The sequence below is a fragment of the Chiloscyllium plagiosum genome, unplaced genomic scaffold, assembly GCF_037043375.1.
Source record: "Chiloscyllium plagiosum isolate Xiang-an unplaced genomic scaffold, Cpla_swu_hap1 HiC_scaffold_30, whole genome shotgun sequence".
Classification (NCBI taxonomy): domain Eukaryota; kingdom Metazoa; phylum Chordata; class Chondrichthyes; order Orectolobiformes; family Hemiscylliidae; genus Chiloscyllium; species Chiloscyllium plagiosum.
Window position 1 is genome coordinate 11,021,098 of NW_028270168.1, and position 26,156 is coordinate 11,047,253.

Consider the following 26,156-nt stretch of genomic DNA (forward strand, 5'->3'; position numbering starts at 1 on the left):
TTTTAAATATTTTAAATTAAAAATCTGCATTTCATTTCACACACAAACTTTATAATGTAGTCGGGGGAAAAGATCAATTCTGCTAAGAAGGTCACTGGATTTGAGGCATTGGCTCTGTTTTCTCTTCACGGATGCTTAGAGGCCTTCTGGTTTTCTCCAGCAATTTCTGTTTTTGTGTGTTGCAGAGGGGAAGGAGTCTGAAACTAATTATTTTTATGAAGGTGTAGTAGAATACCAAACTTTTTTTTTTCTCTTTTGGGGAGCAACTTAATTCCCCTGCTTGTTATTTGAATTCTTGACCAAATAACTAAAAATATAAATTATGCATTCACTGCAATGTTCCTTGTACACAGTAGACAGTTGTGCTCAACCCCCACTCTACCAAATGTTTCATTAGATTCTATGGAAGAAAACCAGTTACAAGAAGAAATAAGCAAAGGCAGATTTTGTGTCTTTTAAGTTTGTGTCAGACTGTAATATATGTTTTATATGTAATATATGGTTGAAGAATTGTGGTTTATTCTGATTTTTGGATAAAAGTAAAGTTGCCATAGGTACTAGACCATAGGGCTGCCCTCTCATTAGAGAGACAATTGGTGGCGATTCTACCTTAGAGTCACCATGCTTCAGGTGAAGGGAAAGGCTGAGAAGGAGAGTCCTTCATAGCAACCTAGCTTCTGCAGGAAGTGAATCCACACTTTGGCGTCACTCTACATTGTAAATTAGTCATCCACCAACTAAGCAAACTGACTCCCATTTTTGGGGTAAAGTATTTGACAGGCGCTTTAGATTCTTGAGGATCAATATGAATGCCATTTGATTTGATTGCTTGTAAAAGAAATATATTGTACGAATTACTTGGGCTTATTGCTTGGATATCAACAATTAAAATAATGTCTTATTATTGCAGATTATGTATTTTGAGCCTCCAACATGGCACCGCTATGTAATATTGGATGTATTTAGGTTTACTTATGCAGTCATCCGATTTTCCAATTAATATGTATTTTAGAATTTTAAAATCAGATTTCTTTCAACAATAACCCAATTAATGAACTCCAAATTTTAATTTCAGGACAGAATCAACTATTAGGACTTACATTTTATAAAACAATATATCTTAGGGATCTCCTGAGAAACTAAATATTTACATATTTGCAATATTAGTTTCCCTTGAATGCAAAGTTGGTTTTTGGTGCCAAGATTTTAACTTAGTTTTTGTATAAACTGTTAATTTCAATGTACAATTTACAATGTACTTTAAAGCCAGTTAAATAAAAAGTAATTAGACAACGTAGATGAAAAATTCATTATCAGCCATGCAATAGTGGAATTGTGAAAGCAGTGGCATGTCTCAACCTTATAGGAATATAGAATCCCTACAATGTGGAAGCAGGCCATTTGGCCCATGAAGTCCACACCAACACACTAAAAGGCAGTCCACCCAGACCCACCTCATATTGCCCATGGCTAATCTACCTAGCCTGTACATCCAGGGACACTATGAGCAATTTAACATGGCCAGTCCACTTAACCTGCATATGTTTGGATTGTGAGAGGAAACCAGGGCACCCAGAAGGAACCCACGCAGACATGGAGAGAATGTGGAAACTCCAAACAGACAATCACCCAGGTCTGGAATCGAACCTGGGTCCCTGGTGTTTTGAGGTAGCAGTGCGAACCACTGAATTGCCTCTGCTTATAGTTTGAATCCTGCTAGCTGAATTTTTAAATGCGAATGATGGCAACAGTACTGTAGAAGTCTAAGCAATCTAGATTATTATACAAAATGTAAGATTTTTCTCTAAAACAAAAGAAAAATACCCTGGATGCTGGAAATCTGAAAAAAAGTCTTCCAAGTTGTCTTATTTGCTTGAAACACTTAACTCTGTTTCTGATTTCTGACTCCAATATTGAATTTTCCTAATTTCTTTCTCTGCCTTGTTTGTCTTTTTTTTGCCTTCTCTCTCCTCTTGAATGCATTGCATTTTGCTGGAGTGCATCTCCAGGGGTACAGATTGTCCTCTGGTAGAAATGTTACACAGCTTTATTTGTGACAGTTGATAAATTATTTGACTACTAGGGATTCACATCTGATCCAGAACCTGTTCCCATCTAACAACACGTACACATGTTTTGACCACTAGACTAGGACCAGCAGTTTGGATTGACTTTTTAAACCCTTGCCTTTGTCCTCAAGGCTTCTAAGAATTATAACAACCCTGTTGCTATCCTTTCTATTATCAGCTGAATACAAAATCCAGGGAACAAACAAAAATTTATTCATTTGTGTATGTAGATGTTTGAATATATAATCAAAATGTAATGCCATTTTCTCCAGTTTTGACGATAAATCTGTTGTTACAAATATATCCTCACATGAGTTATAAAGATTGGGAATTAATTGCCATCTTAGTTCTGCTGTGATCCTTATCGCTATGGTAACTGTTTGGACTTCTAAGATGTCTTGGATATTTTTTCTCTTCAGCCCTTGCTGCAATACGCACAGATGTTCAGTTTTTGCTCTATTGTCCTGCCCCTCCCACTGGTCAACTCCATATACTCAAATTGATGTTTAAAAATGTTTCCATGGCTGAGAACCATTTGTAAAGCCCTCGATAGACTCATACTAATTTTGTTTTTCATTGTTCTGCGTTGGAGCTGATATGGAAACAAGGTTGCATTCAATATCAAATTCTGATATCTCCTTAAGTATAGATATTTTAATACAGATAAGGAACTAACCTGACCTATATATCTGTGCACTTATATTAAGGTTGACTGTGAGCTAAACCTCAAAATCACAGCACATTATTTTGTTTAGTTGCCTACGTTTGTTTGATTTTAAAAATGTGGTTTTGTAGAAGGTGAGTAAAGATATCGAAATGATCACCTCTATTGACGCTCGTTCGCTAGCCTCGAGCACAAATAATCGGCATTTTTCCGAGATACTAGAGACTTGCATTTGGTTGTACCATTTTCTGGTGCTGCTGTCTTCAGATTGGAAGAAATAAGAGTGAAATAAAAGAGCAAAAATAGGAAACTGTTTGCCAATAACCTTGAAATGGCTTGTATATTTACAAAATAAATTGCATAATTTCTTGTTCTAAACTGTAATATTACCTGCGTGGAGGTTACTTTTTAAAGAACAAACCGAAGGAGAAATTCGAACATTAAGATAACTATTTTTCAATGCATCCTGGTAGACGTAGCGAAACTCGAGCAGTGACACCTGGTGTAGGAGATGCTGGATTTTTACTGTGTTACGTTTCTGAGCGGTTGATATACTCTGAACCAGACCGTTCGGAGTACACTGCTTACTCTTGCTTTGGCATATTGCACAGTGTTTTATCTTTTTGGTCAATGATTGGGTACAAGGTGAGTTAGGTTAATGTGATTGGTGCGTTTGAGTCACTAGCTCCTCGTTTTACATACACTGATCCACCCACAATAGAACTGATACTTGCCATGAGTTTGGAGCTTATGTACGATATGCACACTGTAGAGTGAAACGTGATTTACAGGATCCTTGTGTGCTTTTCTTGTGCTTTTAAACGTGTCTTTTTCTGAAAAACAAGGTGAGCTACCACGAGTTTAGCTTTGTATTTTGAGCGTTTATCCTATTCATTCTGGTACTTTTGTTGTGATGTGTTTAAACAGACGCCATTTTGCATTGTGGTATTAATTGTGCAGCTTCAATGAAGCATCCTTAAGGTAGGTTCTTCTGAGTATAAATTATTTACTAAATAGAACGACATTGAGTTTTGCTTAAAACAAATGTTATTCATGTGTTGGAATAGTTTCTACTAAAGAAATATTTTCGTCTTCGTTTTCCACGTTCTGTGGTGATGTGCCTAATACCACTCTAAACTTCTACCAGGTTTCTGTAAATTTAGGATTTGAAACATTTGTATTCGACTTGTCACTGTCAAATATATTAAGGTCACATAGAATGGTTTATGCAGTTCCATTGCATGTATTATCTTTTTGTTCTGGCTCTGAATCAGTTTTTTTTAATTAAAACAATTGTTATATCTTTCCACAAACAATTAACTTTGGCTCTTGATGTTGGGCAGGGCAAGGCACTCTTCCTATGAATGTGAACTTTAAAAAAAAAAGCTTATTGTTTGGAAACGTGACGTGTCGGGACCAGTCAGCGTGTTCGGCACGGGGGTCCTCCTTTGTCTTGGTTCCTTTTGTGCTTGCAGCCTCTTGCTGTCTGAAGAGGAAGATGGGGGTGGGGTATCTTAATTCTTGGGTGTTTGTTGTCTTTTGAATTGTTGTATTAACCGCACTTTCTTGTGGAATTTATATGATTTGATTTCCTGACTTCAGTAGTCTGTAGTTGCAAGGTCTTCGGTCCACTCATGTGAAAGCTCATATGAAGTAAATTATCTTGAACAAGATTTCAGATTATGGTGAAACCCACCAATGCAGTACACTATTCCATTAAAAATATGTTCACACACCTTGAACTGTATCTGAAACATCACAAGATGTTGAAACAGTTTTGTACCCAAATTGAAGACATTTTCTGACCTGTCAGACATCCTTTATTGCTGCAAGCAGAGTGTGCTTCCATTGCACCAGAACTACTCTTTACCCACATCATGATTATCCATTCCTGACATTTAATACAGTACATTGTACTGTACTGGTAATAGCAATGAAATATGGTGGAGTTAGCTGAACCCATGCTAAAGATTGGAAAACTTTTTAAATTTGTTAGTTACATATGCAGCTAGAGTTTGTTTTTCACAATCATTTATGGTAGTCCCAGATCCTGTTTGCATAATCAAGTTGTGCCCACACCCAATGAAAATTACTTGAATCTGCTAATTGCATTGGTTTTGGAAGGCCCTTCTAATTGTATACATTTTCTTAGGTGCAGACACAATAAAAAGGAACCATAGAACAGTTGCATAACAGAAGGAGGTGTTTGGACCTAGTTTTTCCTGCAGGGAATTTTTAAGACCGAGGTAGATAGCATCTTGAAAAGCAAGGGAGGGGGAGGTTGTCAGGCGTAATCAGCAGTGAGATCAACCATGCTGTCACTAACTGGTGGGGCAGGGTCACCTACACCAGCTCTACATTTGTTTTTTTTCTTTGTATGCCTTTTCTACACAATTCTGGATAACCATAATTAAATCTACCTTTGTTCACTTTTTTGGTGGTGCAGTTCAGGACACAACCACTTGCTGTGTCTTTTTAATTAAAAAAAACAGATTTCGTTCCTATCACATTTTGGTTCTTTTACCAGTCACCTTAAATTTGTGTTCCCTGCACTTTGACCCTTCTATCAACATTTTCTTTCCATTTACTTCGTCTGCACCTCTTATGAATTTGAATACCTCTATCAAATATCTGAACCTTCACTGCCTGAAGGAGAACAAATCCATCTTTTTTTATCAATGTCACATAAGTAAAGTCTGTCATCCTTGGAACCATTTTATTAAATGTCTTCTACATCCCCTTTAAGGCCTCGTCCTTCCTAAAGTCCAGTGTAAGAATTGAACAGACTACTCCAATTGCAGTCACTATCGTGTCTCATTAATGTACTTCATAACTTGCTTTTGTACTGTAATGCTAAGCTTTGTGAATAGGGAGCAAAGAGGATCTCCAAGTCAATTTTGAAGAGTACACTGATTAGACTACTTGGTGGACCCTATTTATTGCCTGCCACAAAGCTTGCATCTCCACTGTAAACCATTCCAACCTAAGATGGCTGGATTTTCTTTGTGCACACATGTAAATGCTCTTTGCAAAATCAAGAAACAAACTTAATCAAATCAAACAAAAACAAAACTGTCCATTGTGGGTGGGACAGTAGTTAGCATTGCTGCCTCACAGCACCAGAGACCCGAGTTCTATTCCAGCCTTAGTTGCCTGTCTGTTGATATGGACCAGACCAGACTCCCTCAAAATATATTAAGAAGGTAGCCTAGATCCTAACTTTTTCTTACTTTAAAAGGTACATGTAAGGTGCTATGTTCCTGATGCAATTCAATTGGTCAAACTACTCAACATTAGGCAAAACATAATTTATTCATAGACAATAGTTAAAATACTTCAAAAGAAAGAGGAACTTGGATTAACAACTCTACTGGAAAATTTAACAGAGCAATAGATTACTTTACTACTAGTAACTTTTAGTAACTGTTTCAATATAGTAACATGCCATAAATATCCCTGGCAAAAGGCAAATTCAGAAAACAATTGTCTGAAAACTGTGTGTGTGTGTGTGTGTGTGTGTGTGTGTGTGTGTGTAAGAAAGAAAGAAAGAAGGAGAGAGAGTGTTTGTGTGGAGTAGGTGGGAGGGATTCACGAAAGCTTCCAGGCCAGCTGAGACCTCACCAACAACTGCTGCTGAAGAAAACAAAATCCTGATTCTAAGAGAGCTTGGCCACACTCATTCAGGCTGCTTCTATTGTTCCAACATTTAAAAAAAAACCCCAAGGCTCCACAAGCTGTTTTATTCTTGTTGTTCTGCTAGACTGCTTGGTACCTCTGCCTTCAACCCTTCCTTTTAAAAAAGGGATCCAGGGCAAAATAACCTCTTAAAGCCATTTTATCGTCACTGTATGGAGTTTGCATATTCTCCCTGTGTCTGTGTGGTTTCCATCAGATGTTCCAGTTTCCTCCCACAGTCCAAAGATATATAGGTTAAGCAGATTGACCATGCTAACATTGCTGCATAGAGTCCATGAATGTACAGACTAGGTGAATTAGCTATGGTTAACGTGAGGTAATTGCGATAGGGTGGTAGGAAGTGGTCTTTGGAGGATCAGTGCAGAATTGATGGGCCAAGTGACCTCTATCTGTACTGTAGGAATTTTGTGTAACTTAGAGGAAATTTAGGAGATAGGAACCTAAATAGACCTAAGGGGCAACTTTTTCACGTGTATGGAATGAGCTGCCAGAGGATGTGATGGAGGCTGGTACAATTGCAACATTCAAGAGGCATTTGGATGGGTATATGAATAGGAAGGGTTTGGAGGGATATGGGCCAGGTGCAGGCAGGTGGGACTAGATTGGGTTGGGATATCTGGTCGGCATGGACAGGTTAGACCGAAGGGTCTGTTTCCATGCTGTACATCTCTGACTCTTGAAATACAATCTTAGGAATATACTTTAATCAACCTGTTTGGATATGTATGATGCCCCTCTACGACAGATGGAACTTGGAACACAGACCTTTTGGGTCAGAAACAGGGTTAGTACCACCATGCTACAATGTTACTAGAATCCCTAGGTGGTTGTTTTTAATCAGTTTGGACACCCTTCTGGGGCAAGTGAGAATTTAACACAGTCCTTTTAGCCTAGATGCAGGAACACCACCACTATACCTCAACTGTCCTCATGAACTCCCTATGTAGATAATTTCCTATATCAACCTGCTCAAGATGAGTTGCCCTAATTGCCCAGAGTAGCTTGCAAGGCCATTTCAGAAGGTAGTTGAGAGCCAGTTGCATTGACTTGGGACTGAACCAATATGTAGGCCAGACATGTAAGGATGACAGTTTCGTTTCCTAAAAGACATTAGTGAACAGGATGGGTTTTTACTCCAATCAACAATGGATTTATGGTCATCGTTAGATTTTAGTTAAATTCAAATTCCACTTGTGATCAAATGTAGATCCCCAGAACGTACCTGAGATTTTGGATTATTAATCCAGTGACAATACCACTGGACTACCACTATCCATTTTTGTTTATTTTAAAGCAGCTTAATCAGGTGCAGGAACAACCCTCTTGGTAAAATGCCTAGTTTTACTAATTAAACTCATTTTCACTTGTATTAATTAACAATTAATCAGGCCATGCATCAAAGAACACATTGTAATGGAAAAAGTGTTGTTTAATTGTACTGAATTTGAAAGGTTTGACACTTGTCATGATGCAAATTGAGTAATGCAATTTGGATGTAACTTCCTGATTGTACCCAAAGCAGAAACTCTTCTTCTCCTCACCCCTGATATTTTTGGCAATTTTCCGTTTCATCAACCTGTAATAGACAATAGGTGCAGGAGAAGGCCATTCTGCCCTTCGAGCCTGCACCACCATTCAATATGATCATGGCTGATCATCCTTAATCAGTATCCTGTTCCTGCCTTATCTCCATAACCCTTAATTCCACTATCCTTGAGAGCTCTATCCAACTCTTTCTTAAATTAATCCAGAGACTCGGTCTCCACTGCCCTCTGGGGCAAAGCATTCCACACAGCCACCACTCTCTGGGTGAAGAAGTTTCTCCTCATCTCTGCCCTAAATGGTCTACCCCATATTTTTAAGCTGTGTCCTCTGGTTCGGCACTCGCCCATCAGCGGAAACATGTTTCTTGCCTCCAGAGTGTCCAATCCTTTAATAATCTTATGTCTCAATCAGATCCCCTCTCAGTCTTCTAAACACAAGGGTATACAGGCCCAGTCGCTCCAGTCTTTCAGCGTAATGTAGTCCCGCCATTCCAGGAATTGACCTCGTGTACCTACGCTGCACTCCCTCAATAGCCAGAATGTCTTTCCTCAAATTTGGAGACCAGAACTGTACACAATGCACCAGGTGCGCTCTCACCAGGGCCCTGTACAGCTGCAGAAGAACCTCTTTGCTTCTATACTCAATCCCTCTTGTTATGAAGGCCAGCATTCTATTAGCTTTCTTCACTACCTGCTGTACCTGCATGCTTACCTTCATTGACTGGTGTACAAGAACACCCAGATCTCTTTGTACTGCCCCTTTACCTAAATTGATTCAATTTAGGTAGTAATCAGCCTTCCTGTTCTTGCCACCAAAGTGGATAACCATACATTTATCCACATTAAATTGCATCTGCCACGCATCTGACCACTCACCTAACTTGTCCACGTCACCCTGTAATCTCTTAACATCCTCATCACATTTCACCCTGCCACCCAGCTTAGTATCATCAGCAAATTTGCTAATATTATTACTAATACCATCTTCTATATCATTAATATATATTGTAAAAAGCTGCGGTCCCAGTACTGATCCCTGCGGTACCCCACTGGTCACTGCCTGCCATTCCGAAATGGAGCCGTTTATCACTACTCTTTGTTTCCTGTCAGCCAACCAACTTTCAATCCAAGTTAGTACTTTGCCCCCAATACCATGCGCCCTAAGTTTGCTCACTAACCTCCTATGTGGGCGGTACGGTGGCACAGTGGTTAGCACTGCTGCCTCACAGCGCCAGAGACTCGGGTTCAATTCCCGCCTCAGACGACTGACTAACTGTGTGGAGTTTGCACGTTCTCCCCGTGTCTGCGAGGGTTTCCTCCGGGTGCTCCAGTTTCCTCCCACAGTCCAAAGATGTGCAGGTTAGGTGAATTGACCATGCTAAATTGCCCATAGTGTTAGGTAAGGGGTAAATGTAGGGGTATGGGTGGGTTGTGCTTCGGCGGGGCGGTGTGGACTTGTTGGGCCGAAGGGCCTGTTTCCACACTGTAATGTAATCTAATGTAATCTAATCTAATCTAATTTAATCTAATCTAAAAACATTAGCCACCCTCCAATCCGCAGGAACTGATCCCGAATCTATCGAACTCTGGAAAATAATCACCAACGCATCCACGATTTCTCGAGCCACCTCCTTCAGTACCCTGGGATGTAGACCATCGGGCCCGGGGGACTTATCAACCTTCAGACCTAACAGTCTCTCCAACACCAATTCCTGGCAAATATAAATTCCCTTCAGGTCCTTCAGCCACTGTTAGCTCCCCAGTGAACACAGATCTGAAGTACCAATTCAATTCTTCTGCCATTTCTTTGTTCCCCGTAATATATTTCCCTGCTTCTGTCTTCAAGGGCCCAGTTTTAGTCTTAACCATTTTTTTGCCTTTCACATACCTAAAAAAGCTTTTACTATCCTCCTTTATATTTTTGGCCAGTTTACCTTCATACCTCATTTTTTTTTTCTCTACGTATTTCCTTCTTAGTAATCCTCTGTTGTTCTTTAAAAGCTTCCCAGTCCTCCGTTTTCCCACTTATCTTTGCTATGTTATACTTATGTAATGCACCATAAATTTTAAATATGTCTGTCCAGCAAATTGTATAACCAACTTGTATTCCTTGGGGATAATGAGTGAAAATATAAGGTGCTGTTGATTTGTTTTCTTTTTGCCAGACCGCATGTGGTCCTGTGCTTATGTAAGAAGTCCCACTTTAGTCAGTATGTTCCAATATTGGGCTATTATACACCTTGTAAAATTCTCTTTTACTTCACCTTCTTGAATTCTTGTCACTTACAAATGCCAACATTGTCAATCTCTAACTATAAGTGTGGGCGGCACGGTGGGCGGCACGGTGGCACAGTGGTTAGCACTGCTGCCTCGCAGCGCCAGAGACCCGGGTTCAATTCCCGACTCAGGCGACTGACTGTGTGGAGTTTGCACGTTCTCCTCGTGTCTGCGTGGGTTTCCTCCGGGTGCTCCGGTTTCCTCCCACAGTCCAAAGATGTACAGGTTAGGTGAATTGGCCATACTAAATTGCCCGTAGTGTTAGGTAAGGGATGGGTGTAGGGGTATGGGTGGGTTTCGCTTCGGCGGGTCGGTGTGGACTTGTTGGGCCGAAGGGCCTGTTTCCACACTGTAATCTAATCTAATCTAAAAAAAAAAGTGTTTCACCTTTAGTAAATACAGCACAAAGTAAAAGCATTCCTCATGCCTTTCTTTTTCCTGTCATGATAGTCAGCAGTCCTCAGTCATGTTGAGGGAGACAGCCTAGTACAGTCAGTCAAAGGCACAATCCAGTATCAGTCCAGAGGATTGGGAGTGGTCAGTTGGCCATTTAAGGTGGTTACAGTCATTGGGGCAAAATGTTGAATGTCATGCAGCACACCACCCATTTTGTGCTATTGTTGGCTGTTTTTTTCCTAGAATGAGAGCAGGGGAGAGTTTGAGTAAAATGAAAATGTATGGTATAGCTATTAGTGAAAGTGCAGGTGGAGGAAAAATAGTTGTTCTGAGTGAATGAGTAGGCAGTAAAGAGGGTATGGGGATTGGTAGTGTTGGTTGGATTGAGTGTGAGCAAAATAAGTTGTTGCATGCAAAACTAAGAGTGGTAGAGCACAAATTTTCATAGGATATCTGTGCAGTAGAGAGTGAGTTTGAGGTAGCAGAGAGAAGACCGTGCTCTTACCCTGACTAAATTAAGAAACGTTATGCTTGACGTTCCTCCAGATGGCTGAATCACATTGACCCAGATGTCAACCTCAGCCCCGGATGGCACAGTCTGGTGGTGTGGCCTCCACTGCTAGCCCTGGAAGAAGGGATTGGCCATCCTGTTTGTAACCCCATTCATCAGGACCTCTAGTCCCTGTCCACACAGTGGAGTGCTAGTTTCCCCTTCTCTGCCATGTCTGGAAGAAATGTTAGTCACTGTGCAGGGCAGCTGCAGACTGACCGTACCCACCTGGGTACAACTGTCTTTTAAAGTTGCTGCTAGTGTCATCAGTGAAGGTTTATTTTGGGATATCCCAGCAGTGGCAAGTGGTAGAATCAGGTGAGCATTGGATGAGAGTGTTGCCATGGGAAGGGGTTAGATAATTACCTGAGGCAAGTTTAGGATGATAGACGCAGTAAGATTTTTTGCCATTCAATAGAAACCCTACATGAAATTTGACACCTAGCCAAAATGACACGATTCAGCCCGAAATAGCTAAATCCTTTTTTGTGAATTAAGAGGAAATTATCTAATTTACCGCTGGTACTGAATTGAGGTATGCCATACTGTGAATGACTGGAGGACAATATAGATTAGTGGGTTGGGTGGTGCAAGAACATACATTGAGTGAAATGTGAAACAGTGGGGAGCAGAAAAAATATCTTTTAATTGACTGAGAGGAGATGTTTTGCAAGTAAATCAATGATTAACGGAGGTAGCAAAAGCAGATGAAGTTGTTTTTGTTTTAAAGAAATCCTTCAATTTGTGTCTAGATTGTTTACAATTTTCGAGATCCTATTATTGGGTGAATATAAATTAATGGGAAATACAATATAAATTTGTAATGTTTCAGGGATAAGATGCTGCAGTTGTGAAAAGGGCAGTATATGTCTTCAGTATTGTAAAATAATTATGATAAATAATGTATTGAAAGTTTACTTTATGGCTGATAAATTGTATAGACAATTAAAGATAATCATTTTCTTACAAAAGGTAAAATCTTTAGAAATGCTTATTTGAATGTGGAGTTCGGTCTCAAAACTGAAAGAACAATTGAAAAAGGATTTGAGCTATCTGGAAAGGTTGAATAGGCTGGGGCTGTTTGTCCTGGAGCATCGAAGGCTGAGGGGTGACCTTTTCGAGGTTTTATAAAATCATGAAGGGCATGAATAGGATAAATAGACAAAGTCATTTCCCTGGGGTAGGCAAATCTAGAACTCGAGGGCATAGGTTTAAGTTGAGAGGGGAAAGATATAAAAGAGACCTAAAGGGGCAACGTTTTCAAGCAGAAGGTGCTGCGTGTAAAGAATGGATTGCCAGAGGAAGTGGTGGAGGCTGGTACAATTGCAACATTTAAAAGGCATCGGGAACGGACATATGAATAGGAAGCGTTTGGAGGGATATGGGTTGGGTGCTGGCAAGTGGGACTGGATTTAGGTTGGGATATCTGATCGGTATGAATGAGTTGGACCAAAGGGTCTGTTTCCGTGCAGTGCATCTCATCTCTATGACTCTGAGATGAAGAAAAATTGTGTTTTTCTTAAAATAGGAAATTCAGTTATTGGCAAAGGAGAAATATTAAAGTATATGGAAAGTAAAGAAAAGTGTAGGATTAGACTGTAGTTCATTTATGAAAACACTAAACTGAGCAAATTGGACTGTTTTCTATTCAGTGATTAAAGTGTTATTTGTGTTACAGTAAATTTATATAGGTACTGTTCTCATTTGTTAACTTGGTTTGACTTTTCATATTTCTGTGTAGGAGAACATATGAAAGTGAAACAACAAAATTTACCTTCCATTAATTTGTTGAAAAATGTCCTAAATGACAGAATGAACTTGTAATCTTGGAAAATATTTTGCACACAAATTAACCTGTGGAACGATTCTGAAAATCCTTGAATTTTTATTCAGTTGTAAAGTTATATGAACAACTGAAATTAAAATGCTGACAACAATGCATAGTGGTTTACATATAAATGTTCCTGAAACATTGCAACTAAGATGTGCATTTGAGTTGCTTTACTTGATAAATTTGTTTTCTAGAAAACTATCTTTTACTCTAAATGGAGATGTCTAGGACTTTCCAATGCTGCATTAGAATTGGGTGCCCAGTTAATGAAATATTAATGTAGGAACCCTGTAAAGGCCTACTTTTCTATGTTAAATAATGGGACCAGTTTATCCTCTCTTTTGTTACCGTTCGCTGGTTGTATGTAGCTAAACTTCCACCAAACCTTTAGTAATGTCAGTATTCACACTTGCTTTTGGGATTTGTACTGTAAGAAGTATCCTCGAGTGATTTTCTACTTGGAATTCTCTTCTCCTAATACCATCTAAGCTTTTAGCCTTGGGGATTTGTGTTCCCCTGATATCTTGACAAAGTTAACAACAGGGTTTATATGAACAACAGATCTTTCTGATGTCAATATGGTGTAATAAACAGATTTAGCCACCAAAGATTTTTATAAATTAATTAATTTTGTGATAGATTGGAGTATGAGAAGTTTCCGATTTGTAATCTGTTGTAAACTACAGTGTATTTAAACTTCTGAAGTGCTGAAAAGAAATCACGCTGTCTGGCTCTGAATTTTTTTAAGTTATAAGAATAGTACTTTACATTATGAACAGCTGCCTCTTGTGCAACGGGAAATGTTTTGATCTCTGTCTACAGGGAAGAAGTGATGGCACTGTAGAGACTTATTACTGCAGAAATTTAACATCACTGTGCATTTGTTGAGTGATGATGGCCAGTGACAGTGATTAATGGTTGTAAAAATTTTAAGGCACAGTTAGTAACTATAAACTGTGTTGCTAATTTGCAAATGACTCATAAGTACCCTTTAGTAGGAATGGAATTAGTGTTATAATAATGTTAGTAAATTTCTCAAATACTTTGAACTGATGCAACCTAAATACACCTGTGTCAATTCATGATTGTAACTAAACTTGGCATAAAATAGGTTATAAATGTAGTCATTTAGCAATCTATTGAAATGCTGTGTCCTGACATGTGAAGGTATTTTATCTTGCCAATGGTGAATTGGTATGTTCTGTGCATCCACAACCTTCTGGTAAAATTTAACAGCTAATAGTTTTGACTACTGTTTTTGTAGGGGTATAAATTAGCTATATCATGTTCTGCTGTTCAATATTGTGAAACAAAGCTCTAATTTTGAACCTTAGGGCAGAACTGTACAAGGATGCACTTACAATTATGGAATCTGCTCAGGGTAACTTCCTGTGTTAAACTTCAAATATTTTCAAAATGCAGCCCTTGCTTGCATTTTTGAGACCAGATCTGACACTCGAGCAAAGCAGTCTAGTCTACTTTGAAGTAATGTTGCACCCTAATGCATAGTCTAGTCTAGTTTGAAGTAATATTGCACTACTGATTCTGTATCAGTGAGATGTAGCTTTGACTGCGCTGATGTTGAACTTGTGTCATGGAAATGACAAATGGCTCCACCACTGACCCATTCCCCGTTTGGACCAGTGTCAAACAGTGCTATGTCATCGCCCCAACGCTGTTCTCGATCTACTTCACTGCAGTGCTACACGTCACTGCTGACAAGCTCCCTACTTGAGTGGAGCTAACCTACAGAACCTGTGGGAAATTATTCAACCTCCACTACTTTCAAGCCAAAACCAAAGTCACCCCAACCACTGTCATCGAGCTGCAGTCTGCAGATGATGCTTCTGTATGTGCAGAGGATGTACTCCAGATCATCATCAGCACCTTTTATGGAGGCATATGAGGGCATATGTTCATCCGAACATCCGCAAGACAAAGGTCTTCTCCAAACCTGGTCTGGCATTATGGAGCAATCAAGGTCTGCAGGAGGCCTTAGAAGATGTTGACCACTTCGAATACCTTGGGAATGTCCTGCTGGCCATAGCAGGTTTGATTTAGAGATCCAGCACTGCATCTAGTGTGCTAGTGCAGACTTCTGTTGCCTAAAGAAAAAGGTGTTCGAGGACGACAACATCAGACTCAATACAAAATGATGGTTTGCACAGCTGTGGTGGTTCCTGCCTTCTATATGGTTCTGAGATGTGAATTGTCTATAGCAGACTCCTCAATTTACTGTAGCAGTAGCACCAATGCTGTCTGCGCAAGATCCTGTGAATCAGTTGGGAAGAAAGATGCACCAACACCAGGGTCATTGATCAGGCCAACATCCCCAGCATTGAGGCACTGATCACCCTTGATTGGCTACAAAGGGCTGGGCATGTCGTCCACATGACCAACGCTCCCCAGGCATGTGCTGTGCTCCCAGCTTTGAAATGGCACTGAGCCCCAGGTGGACAGAGGAAGTGCTTCAGTGATGCCCTCCAGTTCTCACTGGTGAAGTGCGGCATTCCCACAGACACCTGGAAATCATTGGCTGAAGTCCATCCAAAGTGGAGGAGGAGCATCCAGGAAGTCTTGCTCCTGGGAAAAGGCAGAAGCCAGGAGAAAACAGCAAAAAGAGCGCGCTGCCACACTAACATGCCACCCATCCCTTCCTGCAACCATCTTCTGCCCTGAATGAAATCAAGCCTGTCGTAGCCACATCGGTCTGTACAGCCACCTACAGACTCACTCTGAGAGTGAAAGATAGTCATCCTCATTTGTGAGGGACTGAACTTGTGGAGTGTGGATGTATTGAAATTTAATCAAGTTCATTTGATTAATTGGCCGAATGGCCTAATTCTGCTCTTTTATATTTTATGGATGTTAATGTCAAAACCTCGAAATCCCACTACCAGTGAGTGTCTGTTTGTGAGAGTGACGCAAATCACAATCACACATTCCAATATCAAAAGAGACAAGAAATAACAATTTAATTATGGGCGGCATGGTGTCACAGCAGTTAGCACTGCTGTCTCACAGCACCAGAGACCTGGGTTCAATTCCCGCCTTGGGCAACTATATGTGTGGAGTTTGCATATTCTCCCAGTGTCTGCATGGGTTTCCTCCGGGTGCTCTGGTTTCCTCCCACAGTCCAAAGATGTGCAGGTTAGGTGAATTGGCTATGCTAAAATTGCCTGTAGTGTTAGGTGAAGGGGTAAACGTAGGGGAATGGGTCTGGGTGGGTTGCTCTTCGGAGGGTCGGTGTGGACTTGTTGGGCCAAAGGGCCTGTTTCCACACTATAAGTAATCTAATCTAATCTAAGTAGTTAACTAAAATATAATCAAAACTAAACAGCTCTTCAGTAAAATAAGGGGAAAGCATTATGTAATACTTTCCAAAAAGAAAAATCAGAATATCTTATGTTAATAAAGCAACATTGTGATGATCTATTGTGTATTACATGACATGGCATCTCTATGGTTCTAGCATAGCTTATTCTTTCTCTTCAAATGAGAAAATTTATATGCAACTATAGAAATGAGACCTAGACTAAGGTGGAAATATATACAAACGATGCTGACAATCAAAACTGGCATTCCATTTTCTTTACTGCAGTTAATCTTCAGTATCATGAAGATCAAGCAGATGTGCTGAAATCTACTTGATTACTAACTGTGAATTATTTTTGCAGCTTTGTTTTGATTGAACCACAACAGCTCAGTAAGACCTCTCCTCTCAAGGAAAATGGTATTTGTAGTCTGCTACTCTTTGAACAGCTGTGATTTAGCTTGTGTACAGCAATACATCTGCCAGTTCTTTGCTTTAGAAAACGCCCAATTGTGAATAGTTTGCATGTTTTCCACCTAAAATCAATACCGTAAATAGCATAAATTTCAGCATTTTTAAACCTAAATGTTTTTGAGATTAATTTTCTGGTAGCCTCAGGTGTTAACCTGTTGGCAGTTACTGGTTTCTATTACCGAGGGGCTAAATCAAATTCCTTGGATTCAAATTCCCGAAATTAAATGATATGAAAGCCTCACATTGAAGAGTATTTAAATGATCTTGAGCTTAATAACATTACAGTATGTTTTCCGATCATACATACACAAACTCCAAACCATAATTTGAATATTGTTGGGAAAATCCCTTAAAAATGGTTCATATTGTTGCTCAAGTTTGTAATAGTTGTAGGCAAAGCAACAAGGATAAAGTGCATTAAGCCAATTAAGTTGATAAGCTGAACATTAATTGTCTTCCATTATAATAATACCTATAGTGTTATTCAAGTTCCAGGATACTAGCCGTGGATTTTATTGGATCACCTTTGTACAGTCACTTTCTATTGATCCTACTAGGTGTCTCTTGGCTAAATTTGCCTAGTATTCATATATATTTGAACTATAATGATACTGATGCCATAATTTAAATTCAACTTTTTTTTAGTCTAATTAAAAAAATCTAAAATATAATTAAACTGTTTCGACATGTTAAGACACAATTCTGAACCTGGTGCGACTTCAACCTGGGCTGCCTTGACAACGGTAGGGACACTGCCAGTCTGCTATGCGGCCATTTTAAATTCAAGTTTCACCATCTACCCTGGCCCTAGAAGAATAACTTGAGGTTCTAGATTAGTAGTCTAGTGACATAACCACTACACCACCTCTTCCCTTTTAGCTATATTTTATATATGGTTATATTAGTGGTTTATACACATTTTGAGGGACACCTGCATAGTTGCCTTTCTGTTTATGCCAGTGAAGCAAACAAACCTCACTCCTATTGGATAGTTTAAAATTGGTCACTTGGTCATCTGCCTTGCTGACACATCATTGAGTTCATGTATGACTGCAGGAATTATATTCTGATATTACTACTTCTAATCACTACTAGGACTAAACTAGATTAGATTAGATTAGATTACAGTGTGGAAACAGGCCCTTCGGCCCAACAAGTCCACACCGACCCGCCGAAGCGAAACCCACCCATACCCCTACATTTACCCCTTACCTAACACTACGGGCAATTTAGTATGGCCAATTCATCTGACCCTGCACGTCTTTGGATGGTGGGAGGAAACCGGAGCACCCGGAGGAAACCCACGCAGACACGGGGAGAACGTGCAAACTCCACACAGTCAGTCGCCTGAGGCGGGAATTGAACCCGAGTCTCTGGCGCTGTGAGGCAGCAGTGCTAACCACTGTGCCGCCCAAAACTAGACAGATTCTGGCATTTGAAGTTTATTTCTGTCGACTTAACCAGTATAATTGGGCAGTATAATTACTCTTTTAATTTGTCAAATCTTTTTTCTTGAAAAAAGAAAATCCTGCCAGTCTCCATGAACTATAACTGACACACACCATCAGTAGTTTTCATTGATGTGTCTTGTTTCATTGGCATAATCCCCTTAATCATTGTTGATCTGAATGGTAATGTTGAAAATGGATAATAGTGGAATCTTTTCAGGTACTGAGAGTTTGTGTTTTGTCTTTATTAAAATCAGTCTACCCTGGAAAAAATTCGGGAGACAGTATATCCAGTCTCCTGCCTGGGAATACCATATGCTCAATACCAGAGTCTTTGCTTGCTTCACTGCCATGAACAGAAAGGCAATTAGAAACTGTGTTCCATTCTGAGCACAGTCGTTTGAACTAGGTAGATTTTGCATGCATTCGATTAATAGTATTGTCATCTTATTTTGGAATTCAAGGAATTGAATTTAAGATGTAATTTCATACTAAAATATTTACTACAGTGTCTAGTAAATTAATTGCTCTTGAAATTTATTTGGCATAATAGGACCTTTGCTTTTCTGACCTTTGAAACTAGTATTCAGATCTGTAACTTAAACCTCTTGCCACTTGTAAGCTGAGCCAGCACAAAGTATCTCAGGATCCTATTATTTGTAGGATCCTTTGACTCAAAGGGTAGCTGATTTTGTGCTGCGTAAATCTTAAAGCTGTGCTTTTATCATCTTAAACTTGTTAGCTCTGCTTATATCCTGAAACATTGATTGTTAGAGTTTTTTTTCAATACCCTGAGCAACTGTTATGTGTCCCAGGTTGTGGAGGACCCTGCATTGTAAGGAGCGTAGGAGTATGCGATTCATAAATATTGTTGGAGGAGATGACAGCTATTGGGAGACCATTTAGGAAAGTGATAGAATATCAAAGTCTGTCAGTTATTAGAGTGAAAACATTTGAAGCAGCCATAAAGGAACAGAAAAAGAGGAGTAACCGAGAGCAATGCTGCCACAGAGTGTAGCCACTTCCTCTATGTTGCAGGAAGCATTGCTTTATAATTTGTTTTTCTGTTAAAATTTGCAAAAACAGAACTTGGCCCCAATGGAGAATGACACAGAGCAACCTAGGAAAAGGCCAGCAAGCACAATGAAAGTGTAGCTATTTTTTATTTGTCAGACATGACTGCCCTGTGACTGAGTTAATTCAACCATATCTATCCTGTCAGGAAGTTGGAAACCTCTTACTGTACATATTAGTTTCTGGAAATTCAAAAATTGATGTATCGCAGTTCTAAATTCAGAATAAATGTCTAGTCCAAAGCTTGGTTATGAGACTTTTTTTTTCATCTCAAACTTGTTAGCTGAACTTCGACCCAGAAAAAGTGATCCTTGGAACAGCACCCTAATCAACTATTATGGATCCCAGATTGCAGAAGGCTCTGTGACATCTGCAATATAGGAATAGGGAGTTCAGAATGTTTGGAGGAAATGGTAGTTGTGAAGATTATAAGAGAAAAATGAAATATTTGCAAAGTCTGTAATTTACTGGAACGACTTTAAACAATCAATGGTACAAAACAGAGGGTGGTGGTGGAGGGTTGTTTTTCAGACTGGAGGTCTGTGACTAGTGGATCGGTGCTGGGTACTCTCTACTTTTTGTCATTTAAATAAATGATTTGGATGCGAGCATAAGAGGTACAGTTAATAAGTTTGCAGATGACACCAAAATTGGAGGTGTGGTGGACAGCGAAGAGGGTTACCTCAGATTATAACAGGATTTGGACCAGATGGGCCAATGGACTGAGAAGTGGCAGATGGAGTTTAATTCAGAAAATGTGAGGTGCTGCATTTTGGGAAAGCAAATCTTAGCAGGACTTATACACATAATGGTAAGGACCTAGGGAGTGTTGCTGAACAAAGAGACCTTGGAGTGCAGGTTCATAGCTCCTTGAAAGTGGAGTTGCAGGTAGATAGGATAGTGAAGGTGGCGTTTGGTATGCTTTCCTTTATTTGTCAGAGTATTGAGTACAGGAGTTGGGAGGTCATGTTGCAGCTGTACAGGACATTGGTTAGGCCACTGTTGGAATATTGCATACAATTCTGGTCTCCTTCCTATCGGAAAAATGTTGTGAAACCTGAAAGGGTTCAGAAAAGATTTACAAGGATGTTGCCAGGGTTGGAGGGTTTGAGCTATAGGGAGAGGCTGAACAGGCTCGGGCTGTTTTCCCTGAAGCGATGGAGGCTGAGGGGTGACCTTATAGAGGTTTACAAAATTATGATGAGCATGGATAGGGTAAACAGGCAAAGTCTTTTCCCTGGGATTCGGGAAGTCCAGAACTAGAGGGCATAGGTTTAGGGTGAGAGGGGAAAGATATAAAAAAGACGTAAGGGGCAAATTTTTCACGCAGAGGGTGGTACGTGTATAGAATGAGCTGCCAGAGGATGTGGTGGAGGCTGGTACAATTGCAACATTTAAAAGGCATCTGGATGGGTATATGAATAGGAAGGGTTTGGAGCGATATGGGCCGGGTGCTGGCAGGTGGGACTAGATTGGGCTGGGATATCTGGTCGGCATGGACAGGTTGGATGGAAGGGTCTGTTTCCATGCTGTACATCTCTATGACTCTATAACACCGTCTTTACCTGCTAAAGAAAGGGGCACAAAATAGCTGCTGTTGAGAACCTTTGAGCCAACCAGTTCTCAAAGATGTTGTATGCAAGCTGTAGCATTTTGTTTCTTCTCCTTGGAGAAGAAGAGACCACACCATAGAATTCAATATAGTGCATAGCTAGGGCCAAGCTTATATCGATACAGGAGGGTCCAATAACGAAGGCCTGGACCTCTAAGGAGCTCACTGTGCTTGGGTTGAGGGGACGGGATTCTGTGCCTGGGGCAGCATTGAGGACAAATGCATAAGTGAAACTTTTAATTTTATACAGTCATGAGTGCATTAGGGTTCAAAGAAAGTAGTGATTTGGACTACTCTTGAAATGGGTTGAATTTTCACCTATAAATCTACACAGTATATTTAGCTTGTGACAAAAAAATGCTTTGTATTTTGCTAGCTTTAACTGTGGACGTTGTATAGGCATGCATCTGATTCTTAGCGGTCATACTAATTGCTGTTAGTACACAGTGGTGTAAGACTATGGTTAACGGAAAGCAATTCTCTTATACATTTTCAATATTTCATTCATCTACTAAGTGGTAGCTGGTGATTGTAAAGCCATGCTGACTTGTGATTAATTAGTGCTCTTCAACTCCTAACTCTAATTAGATGTCACTTTCTGTGTGGAAGCAGTGAGCCAGGTGGCATTTAAACATTTTTGAAAAGAATTGTTGATGTAATTTAGTTGCTGCTTTGACAGCTGCTCACCCTTTCCTAATGAGGTGGAGATGTTCAGTGGCATCACCCTGTTCACTTATTTCAGCCCCACACCCAACTCTCAACCTTTTTATATTCACTCGAGGGACACTGGCAGCACTGGCTCGGCTTCCATTTATTGCCCATTCCTAGTTGCCCTTGAGAAGGTTGTGATGAGCTGCTGCCTTGAGCCACTGCAGTCTACAATGCCATTGGGAAGAAAATTCCTGAACAATGTATACTAAAAGGAAATGGTGACAGTTTTTTATGTCAGTAATTTCCTGTCACATTAAGCAATTCAATTATCTAATATGTGCAATGTCTTTAAAAGTGTGCAATATCTGATGTGGTTACAAGCCAGAGAGAGATTTGATTGGAAGGCATATGTTTGCAGGCTTTGCAGGGCTTTACCTCCTAAAGGGAGTTGGAGGAGGAAAATAATGGCCAAACCTGAGTCTGGGAAGTTTCTCTGTACAGTTTGCCTTTGAACTAGGTGCTTCTTTTATTGTATGAAATTATTGGTTGTTATTTGAAATGTGTGTCTGTATCTGTGTGACATTCTAATAGATTCATTTGAATGACTGACTGTAAAATTAATGGCCTTAATGTCATCAGTCCTGGAGTTGTTGCCCCCAACAAATCTGAAATATTCTATCATGCCAATAACGTGCTTTTTCAGGGGGAGAGAGAGAGAGAGTGGATTTGGTGAGCCATTAAATGCTTTAATTTATTAATTAATGACCTGCGAATCTCACTTAGGATGTCCACTCTGAACCTTATTTACGGTTCTGACTGTTGTGTTGGATGTTTTACTTTTCTCAGCAATTGTCTTGGCAAGATGGATGTTTGCAATGCAGTTAAATACCTGTAGTAGACATGGCACTTTTAAAGTCAGAACACAATTATTACAAGGTGCCATGTGTTATATTTATGAATTCTTAGTTCCAATAATGCTCTGTCAAGTTTATCCAAAAATTGGTATCATTTTGGTATCATAATCAATCTCCTCAGTATATTGACTTCCTGCTATTTATCTATCTTTTCTGAACAGAATTTCAAATTTTGAGATCAATAAATAAATAATTTTATACATCCATAGGATGTATATGGTTCTGGCAAAGTCAGCCTTTGCAACCTCTAATTGCCCTTAAAAAGGGATATTAAATTGCCACCTTGAATCAATTTGATATCCACATAGTGTAGGTATATCCACATTTCGGCCTTTTAACCCATTGACACTAAGGGAACAGTATACAGTTTAAAATGAAGGTCGTGTATCACCTGGAGTGGAAGTATGCATTGGATTACCTGTGCATCTGTTTATATGTGGGGAACCTTCATAAAATCCCTACAGTGTGGAAGCAGGCCACTAAGCCCTTTGAATCCACACTGACCTTCTGAACAGCATCTCATCCAGACGCATCCCTTACTCTATTCCTCTAACCCTGCATTTCCCATGGTTGATCCATCTAGCCTGTATATCCTTCGACACTATGGGCAATTTAGCATGGCCAATCCACCTAACCTACACATCTTTAAACTATGTCAAAGAATCATAAAGCTGTACAAAATGACGCTTTGGCCCAACTCGTCCATGTTGACTAGATATCTTAAATTTAGTCTAGTCCCATTTGCCATTATTAGCCCATGTCCCTCTAAACCCTTCCTATTCGTGTCTCTATCCAGATGCCTTTTAAATGTTTTAATTGTAACAGCCTCCTCCACTTCTGGCAGCTCGTTCCATATGCACACCACGCTCTGTGTGGAAAAAGTTGCCCCTTGGGTCCCTTTTAAATCTTTTCCTTCTTGTCTTAAACCTGTGCTCTCTAGTGTTGGACTCCCCTACCCTGGTGAAAAGACCTTGGTTATTCACCTTATCGATGCCCCTCGTGATTTTATAAACTTCTATAAGGTCACCCTTCAGCTTCCAATAGTGTAGGGAGAATAGCTCCAGCCTCTTCAGGCTCTCCCTATACCTCAAGTCTTTTCTGAAGCTTTCACATTTCACAACATCCTTCCTATAGCAGGGAGACTTGAATTGGAGGCAAGAGTGTCCCCATTTCCTGTACAGCCTCAACATGACCTCCCAACTCCTATACTCTGTGTATTGACCAATAAAAGCAAGGGTACCAAATGTCTCCTTCACAACCCTGTCTACCTGCGACTGTATTTTTAAGGAGCAATGAGCCTGCACTCCAAGGTCTCTTTGTTCAGCAACACTTCCCAGGACCTTACCATTAAGTCTATAAGTCCTACCCTGATTTGAGTTTCTAAAATGCAGCATCTCGCATTTATCTAAATTAAACTCTATCTGCCACTCCTCAGCCCATTGGCCCATCTGATCAAGATCCCGTTGTACTCTGAGGTAACCTTCTTTGCTGGCCACTCTACCTCCAATTTTGGTGTCATCTGCAAGCTTACTAACTCTACCTGTTTTGCTCACATCCAAAATCATTTATATAAATGACCAAAAGCAATAGATCCAGGATCAATCCTTGTGGCGCTCCACTGGTCACAGGCCTCCAGTCTGAAAAGCAACCCTCCACCACCACCCTATGTCTTCTACCTTTGAGCCAGTTCTAGATCCAAATGGCTAGTTCTCCCTGTATTCCATGTGATCTAACGTTGCTAACCAGTCTACTATGTGGAACCTTGTTAAATACTTTATAGAAATCTACATAGATCATGTGCACCTGTTGGCCTTCCTCAGTCCTCTTTGTTACTACAGAAAAACTCAGTCAGGTTAGTGAGAAATGATCTCCCACGCACAAAGCCATGTTCACTATCTCTAATCAGTCCTTGGGAGGAAACTGTCGCACCTGGAGGAATGCCGGGCAGACACGGTTGGTGGGGGGGGGTGTGTGGGGCGGGAGAGTTGGGGGGAAGGAGGAGTTGGTGGGGGAGGAGAGGGAGAGAATGTGCACATTCCTCATGAACAGTCAACTAAAGCTGGAAATCGAACCTGGGACCCTGGCGCTGTGAGGCAGCAGTGCTAATCACTGAGTCACAGTGCTGCCCAACTGTTGGTTGAAGGAATCTTGGAGAGTTGCCGCAGTACATCTTGCAAATGGTACAAACTGCTGCCTTTATACACTGATGGTGGTTGGGGTGCTGAATAAGGATATTTTGGATTTATAGTGGATGGTGTTTGGCTTCTTGAGTAAATTTAAAGTTGACTTTTCCGGGCATGTACATCATATTCCTTCATAGTCCAGACAGGATCCTTTTTTTTACAGCGACAAAAGATTAGAAATAGGAATAAAGAATTTGACCCCTTGAGCCTGCTTCAACATTCAGTACAGTCATAACTGATCTCTCTCAACTTCATTTTTCCACCTACCCATAGAATTTTGATTACTTAGGAAAATTCTACTAGTCTAAACTTCGAATATGCTTAACAGACGAACAACCACAACTATCGAAGATAGATATTCAAAAGATTCACAGCCCTTAGAGTGAGAAACATTCTTTTCTTACTTCTCGATGACAGACCCAGTTATCTTGAGGCTGTGCCCTTGTGTTCCTGATTCCCTAAAGGCGAAGCAACTATTGCATCGAAACAAAAAAAAAGCACTAAGGATGCTGAAAATCAGATACAAAAACAGAAACTGCTGGAAAAATTCTGCGAGATTTGCAGCGTATGTGGAGAGAAAGCAGAATTAATGTTTAGAGTTGAGTGAGCCTTGTTCAGAACCATTGTATCTAACATATCAAGCTGCTTCAGAATTATTCATGCCTCAATGAGAGTTGGCTTCATTCATATGGGTTCAATTTCTTCAGCCTCTTATTCCAGGAACTAATCCATTGAACTAGGCTTTGGGGAGTTGGGAGATGAGTTACTCAATAGACAGTTCTTTGGAAGTTGTAATACTTACGCGGTTGGTGTAAATTTTCAATCAGTAGTAATGTGACATTGTTGTAAGTCTTTCAGCGATGCTGATGTCATCAAAAGTCGAGGGAAATAGGTGGATATGGTATTGTTGAAGATGGTTATTGCCTGGCACTTGTACAATGCCAATGGTCCAAACCTGAATTTTGTTGAGGTCTTGCTTCATATAGGCACACACTGTTTCAGTATTTATGCAGTCTTTACACAGAGAGTGGTAAGGACGTGGAATGCCCTACCTGCTAATGTAGTCACCTCAGCCACCTTAGATAAGTACATGGATGATTTTGGGATAGTGTATGGGGACGAGCTGCGAATAGTTCACAGGTTGGCGCAACATCGAGGGCCGAAGGGCCTGTTCTGCGCTGTATTGTTCTATGTTCTATAAATCATGTATTAGTACTGAATAATATAAAATCATACTGGTGAGAGCTCCCCAGTTGGTTTTTGGAAGGATAGGTTATTGGTGAAGCAGCTTGAGATGGTATGGCATAAGTTGCTAGCCTAAGAAACTCTTGAAATTATTTGGTCCCTAGTGTTGAGCTGATTGGCTCTCCCAAATCTCCACAAAAATCATCTCTTACGTAAGGTATCAGTCTAAGCATGAAGAAATTTCCCCAATTCCATTGACATCATTTTGCCAGAGC

At 40.1% G+C, this 26,156-nt stretch overlaps 1 protein-coding gene across 4 annotated transcripts in view; it reads left to right on the forward strand.

Moving 5' to 3' along the window:
- The window catches only part of LOC122563511 (protein 4.1), a 217,823-nt gene that overhangs the window by 48,584 nt on the left and 143,083 nt on the right, over window positions 1-26,156 (forward strand). The window contains exon 1 of one of the 4 annotated variants that reach the window (XM_043717314.2): window positions 3,430-3,578. The exons of the other annotated variants lie outside the window; for them this stretch is intronic. The gene's annotated coding sequence lies outside the window, so the exon portion shown is untranslated. Of the gene's footprint in view, window positions 1-3,429; window positions 3,579-26,156 lie in introns of those variants that run through there. 4 annotated transcript variants of the gene reach the window in all.